General features: G+C 28.2%; 1 long non-coding RNA gene across 1 annotated transcript; it reads right to left on the reverse strand.

Moving 5' to 3' along the window:
* Positions 1–730: 730 nt before the first annotated feature.
* LOC130811266 (uncharacterized) lies at positions 731–2,705 on the reverse strand. Its single transcript, XR_009041148.1, has 2 exons — positions 2,406–2,705; positions 731–1,069 (listed from the first exon to the last, which is right to left on the reverse strand). It is a non-coding gene; the product is annotated as an uncharacterized LOC130811266 (long non-coding RNA).
* Between the last annotated feature and the right edge of the window lie 4,253 nt (positions 2,706–6,958).

Below are 6,958 nucleotides of genomic sequence, written 5' to 3' on the forward strand. Positions count from 1 at the left end.
AGGTTGAAGTAAGCCGCCCAATTGTTTATGTTCACTTTTAAGCGTCTGACAAGTCAAACAACGAGAGACAAATTCGGCAATATCTTTCTTCATCCTAGACCACCAAAACATAAGTTGTAGGTCTTGATACATCTTATCTCCCCCAGGGTGAACAAAATACTTCAATTTGTGAGCTTCATCCAGTATACGTTCCTTCAAAGTCGGTTTTCCATCGATAAACACCAGCGTCCTATAAACCTCAATCCACCATTCTCATGAATACAGAATTCTTCAGCTTTCCCTTCACGGGTCTGTTCCTTCAACTTCACTTACTTGGGATCCTTATCTTGTGAACTTAAATTTTCCTCAAATAACGAAGGTTGGATAGCTAAGGCACTCAGCCGATGTTTCAATACACCTTCACGTATCACCTCCAAATTTAATCTAGCAAATTCTCGATTCAAATTTCCCACACCATTCAAAGCTGCTAAAGAATGACTAGACTTCCTACTTAAAGCATCAGCAACCAAGTTAGCATGTCCCTCATGGTAGTTGAACTCAGATCGTAATCAATCAGTGATTCTAACCATCGCCGCTGATGCATATTGAGATAATGAGATCGTATAATACCCCTAAATTTCGAGTAACTAAACTATATTATATTGCATAATAATTCTACCGAAATTTCGGCAGAGTTCCGTTTGAAATATGGACTGCCTAAAATATTAATTTAGCATCGACGTCAAAAATATAAACTTGTTTCAACAAAAAAATCCATTCCATATTCCATGTTTTCAGCCCCACATAGCTCAATCGCCAACACATCTCCTAACTCGAAATTTCAGGCATGTTATTCCACAATTATTTTAAGAATAATCGCTAAGAAAACTATCCAACCAACATCTAAATCATAACTTAAGTTAAACTATTACAACCTAATCAAAAAGATTTAGCGCAGATTAATATTTACACCTTTAAGTCTTAATAGTAATTATACATAAAACTAAGGCGGAAAGAAATATTATAACTATATACACAAAATGAGTGGACGTAGCTCTCTGCCCGTACCCCGACTCTAACCTTCAGGTACCTGCATATAACGACATATAATATCAGCCAAGCAGGCTAAGCTAGATTCCGTACTGTGAATCCAAACATATATGCAAATAGGATACATTAAATATATCCTACAAATAATTTACTTTTGCAAACACAATATTATAAAAATTAATAAGTTATAAAAACACATTTCCTTCATTTTCTATTTTCATAAATCAAACACTATTCCTTTTTCTTTGCTAAAATCATCTTCTTTCAAAATCTTAAAATCACCAGTCAAATCTATGGAATGCAACGAACTTTATTTCCATTGGGCTAGCTAGGCCCTCTGGATAACTATTACACAAAGATCCTTAGTGTGCACACCCCCACAAACGGCCAAATCGTAGCAGAAGATCTAAGTCCGAAATACTGATCAACGTACCCCAACTATTATGTAGCGTCAAGATAATCCCGACAAGGTTCCAATTCCTTGAGAGACCACAAAGGTAATCCCAACCGTTTTAAGACATTAAACAATCTATAACTTTTCTACAACTATTCTATGATTTCAAAGTTCGAAAAACCATTTTCTATATGAGGGATAACATCTCCCAGTATTTAAACCAATCTCAACAAAAGAGAAAAATACAAACCTTTGTACTCTTTTCTCGTAACTATTAAAGATTTGAGTAAAAAAAATTTAACCTTTTAAATTAAAGCAAACCAACTTGCACAATCAATACGACTCCAAAATGAAATCGGTATCTACAATATAAACATGTATGTGTTTAATAATTGATGATAGATTTGACTTGACTAACTAACGAGCTTTATTTAATTTTATTTTTATGAAATGTCACCTTTTTATTTGAATTTAACATAACTTATTTGTATAATTAATTTAGTTAAACCACCAAGTATTTTTAATAACTAAAGTAATATTCACCATATAAAAACAACTCTCATTTATTAATTAATACTAAAACTCTGGTATAATATTGAAATTTCAGCAAAAACTTAAAATGGGCATAACTTCTTCCATAAAGATTTAAATTATACATTTCTCGAGCCTATCTTGGATAAAAATTTCGATAACTTTTATGAAATAGCACTTTTGCTAAAAATGCCCAGAAGCTGCTTAAAATCCTATTTTTTGAAATTGCCAGAAATTCTTATAAATTTCTTATAAATTTCTTCTACATTCTAATTCAAGATAAATGATAGAAAATTAATAATCTAGATTACTAATAAACACATAACCAACTCTTCATTACAACTAATTCATCCATAGAACCTTAATCAAAAAGCCCCAATTCAATTTCATAACATAAATCTTAATTTGTAAAACTTAACAAAATCGAAATTGAATGGAAGATTAAACTTACCCACACCAAAGATGATTAAAAACTATCAAATTTTGGGAAAAATCGTCACTTGAAGTAGCCCCAAACGCACCAAGATTGAAAGTTTAGAAACTTTTTCTAGCCTCTTTGAAGATGTGAAGTATTATACTAGTAAGATCACAAAACTAATCATAAAAGATAAAGATTGAAGATGTAAAATGAAGAAGGAACAGAATAAGAGAAGATAACTGTGTAGGAAGAGGAAATAAGAAAATGGCGGAGAAGGAGATATCATATAACTGTGTTTCATTTGTTTTTGTTTTGTTTGATTTATCTTTTTCTTTTTTTTCCTTTTTTTTTAAATATAAAACTAACTATTTACTCTTTATCTATATTACTTAAATTATTATTATTATTATCATCATTTTTATTATTAATATTTTATATAATATCCAATATAAATTGGAATTAAATAAAATAACATTAGTTATATTCCTTAATAATTTTGGGGTGTTACAGATTGCTCTGGGTGTATAAGTACTTCAATCTTTGATGATCGATATAGTTCTTACTCTGTACTTCGTACAAATAAAGACGCCAAATCTTGAGAGCAAGCTTTATAGCAAACAACTCAAAATTATGAGTGGGATAGTTGACCTCGTTCGTCTTCAACTGTTGTGAAGCATATGCGATATGCGGTCCTGCATAAGCACACATCCTAAATCCTTCTTTGATGCGTCACTAGTAATCTAATTTGAAATCAGGTAGAATGAGAACAAAGGTCATAGTTAACCGTTCTTTCAAAGTCGTGAAAGCTTGTTCACAGTCCTCTGACCACTCAAATTTCTTCTCCATTTTCATTGAAGAAGTCATATGTCGAGCGATGCCAAATAAGTCTTCAACAAATCGCTAGTAATACCCAGTCAAGCTAAAAAAAACTCATCACTTCTGTAACATTTATAAGTGTCGACCAACTCCGTACAACTTCCATCTTTGTAGGGTCTGCTGAAACGCCCTCTTTAGATACAAAATGTCTCAAAAATAACACTTTTTCTAACCATAATTCACACTTCGATAACTTCACGTACAACTTATGACTAAAGAAATCTAAAATTCAACGTACTTATTAAAATAAAATTAAACAATAACAAAAGTTCATGACAAAAATAAAATTGATGTATCATATCAATAGGTTCCTAGAGGTCCACCTCTCACACTTTTATGCCCACCTGCAATTAATCTGCTAGTTGTCAATGTGACAACTTCATTGCAGGTTCCAAAAAAAATACAACAACCAGGACACGTAAGAGAAATAATACAAAGCAACGTAAAGGTTGAATAGCAAGCAATGAGTTCATCATGGCATACGAAAGCTCTAATATGACTTTTAAATTCTCTAACTCATGTCGTTGCTCGTCCAGTCCAAGTCGCCAGAGTGTTATATAAGTTTGATGTAATACACATGGGAGAGCTAATCCTAGAGCAACTTCCGGTCTACGACGTTGCCCGTCCTATTCGAAATATCACATGTTTAATTAATTGGGTTAAAGATCACTATCCAGACTTGATCTACAACAAATCTAATCAATCTGATTTTGAGCACCTTAAGCTATTTAAATTTTTTATTTTCATTTTACGGTTTTTCGCTTTACTGCATCTTTTTTTTAGGCACCAATTTTTTTCGTTGATGAGTTGTTTTTTTTGTATATATTATGAAAAATAGGATGTTATTAAATGAATTAAGTTTTGGTTATATTTATTGATTTAACTCGAAATTAACTCGTTTAATTAAATGAGTTATACAAGTTAGTTTCGGGTTTAAAATATTGACGTTAACCTAATTCTTTTAATAAACAATCCAATTGGGTTGACCCATTTGATTAATTGGTTAAAAATCTCAACTTAAACCTCTTTATTTTAAGTTAGGTTCAGATTAAATTAAAATATTCAATTAACTTTTGTTAGACTTTAACATACATATTGTATTTTCAATGGGACTAAGGAAAATAATCATTTTCTTATCCCATCAAAGTGGGGCTCTAATAATAGTTTTTTTATACAAAGAAAATAGTCCCTCTTAGTTGTAACTTGTAAGTGGTTGGCCATGAATATACTTTTCAAACTACTACTACTACAAAATAAAACAGTACGTAGAATGCAACAATCAATTGGGAGTATAATTTGCTTGAAACTGTTAAGAGGGTGGTGGGACAGTTGTAGGGTTAGTGGCGTAGGCCATAGCTACGGGAAAGTACTATGAATGTACACACTACAGACTACAATATGTCCAAAAGCTATATCTATCCTTCCAGGTTATCCGCGTGAGATGATAATTGATAAATTGATTGATAAATAATTAATTTTTAAAAAAAATTAATTAAATTTTTTTTGATGGGTAGTTGTTGAATAATAAATATATGCTAAAGTTGTTCTTATTTGTCATTTTGAATTGTTTTATTTGTTGTTTTTATTAAAAACATTTATATTTATATCGACAAAATTAATATTATTCATCATTAATGTAATATTTTAATAATATTTATAGTCTTCTTTCACTATTTTTTAAACATTTTTATATTGTTATGGTCGCTATATATTTCCCATTAACCCTATAAAAATATTCTTTTAATAGTTGTGATCCTTATATTTTTTCAACCAACATTCTTTTAATATTCTTTTAATGTTTATGGTCTCAATTTTCCCATTTAAATTTATTATTCAATAAAATAATATACTTATCATCTAAAAATTTTATTTTCTTAACTCTCATGAATACTCATTGTGTGAATTTCTTTAAAAAACGAAGGCACTAGGTCACTACTATCTTAGGTAGGTTGTTTATTCCGTACATAAACAAAGTTCAGATACTCCTATTAACTAGTTATACTACTACTGAATGCAGATCGACTACAATCATCAATTGATATAAAAAGATACTCCTACTAGTGCGGTGGATTGCTCATAATTTCACCTAATTAAATTAGTGCACCTAGCTTTAAAAGTGTGTATTAATATAATATATATTTTATATTTATTTTTAAAGTTAATGCTAATCAAATTTGATTACAAGATCCGATATTCAAGTAAATATCAAGTCATTAATTCTATTTTGAATATCACCGCCTGAGTTTGTGCATGCAAGTTTAGATTGAAGAAATAGGAGTTCTTATTCTTGATCTACTCCAAATAACATTGACCCTGTTTTATCTTACTCTAGTCAATTAAATTTGCGTATTTTTATATTTGATTATAACCTACATTTTTTATAATTTTATTTACACATTTAATTTACATTTTCATCTCATCTAAATATTTTTCCACTTTAATATAAAATACTCCCTCCAATTCTTTTATGTTGGCTCATTTGCTTTTTGTTACTATTTATCAATCCCTTTTAATTTGCATTCATTCTTAATTTATAAGTTAAAATATAGTCAAATAGGATGTTCTTTTTATTCGTCTCAATGCAAGGATAATTAATATTAATTTTTCATAATTTTAATTAAGGATAATTAGAGATATTAAAAGTCAAAATGTTACCTCGACAAGTGTGAAAAAATAAACAGTACAACTCAAATGAATTGGAGGGGGTACTACTTCCTCCGTTCCAAAATACTTTCAACATTTGACTATTTACGCAATTTAATGAACTAATTTAATTCTTAATATTTCTAATTATGTATAATAAAAGTAATAAAAAAAATTGATATTAATAATCTTTATATTAAGACGAATTAAATAAGACCTCACTTAAATATATTTTAACTTATATCTAGATTAAAAATTAATTAAAAATTAAAAATAATAAATAAATAGTGCAATATTAAAATTGCAAATAATTTAAAACGGACTAAGTATAATCATACACTTATTTTATGGGCATTATTATTTATCGCCACCCTTTTCATTTTATCGCCACCCTCCCTCCTAATGAAATTACGAATTTGCCCCTGATTTTTAAAAATTTACAAATTTGCCATTGAGTTAATAAATTTTTATTTTCATTTTTTTTTAATTTTTTTAATTATTTTTATTTATATTATTTTTGTTATTATTATTATCATAGTTATTATTATTATTATTATTATTATTATTATTATTATTATTATTACAGTTATTATTATTATTATTATTATTATTATTACGGTTATTATTATTATTATAACGGTTATTATTATTACGGTTAATAATAATAATAATAATAATAATAATACTAATAATAATAATAACATTAATAATAAAAATAATAATAATAAAAAAAAATTAAAAAAAAAAATATCAGTCGCACAAAACGTGCGACTGACAGTCGCACAAAGCAGTCGCACGTTTTGTGCGACTGATATTTTTTTTTTTATTATTATTATTAATTTTATTATTATTATTATTATTATTATGGTTATTATTATTAATTTTATTATTATTATTATTATTAGTAATATTGTTGTTGTTATTATTATTATTAAATTATTATTTTTGTTTTAATTATTATTGTTATAATTGATGTAAGAAAGAAAGCATAAAAATTAACAAACACAAAACACACAGAATTTACGTGGTTCATCAACAATGTGTTGACTAAGTCCACATGCAGAGGA

This window comes from Amaranthus tricolor, chromosome 4, assembly GCF_026212465.1.
Source record: "Amaranthus tricolor cultivar Red isolate AtriRed21 chromosome 4, ASM2621246v1, whole genome shotgun sequence".
In the NCBI taxonomy this organism is placed as follows: Eukaryota; Viridiplantae; Streptophyta; class Magnoliopsida; order Caryophyllales; family Amaranthaceae; genus Amaranthus; species Amaranthus tricolor.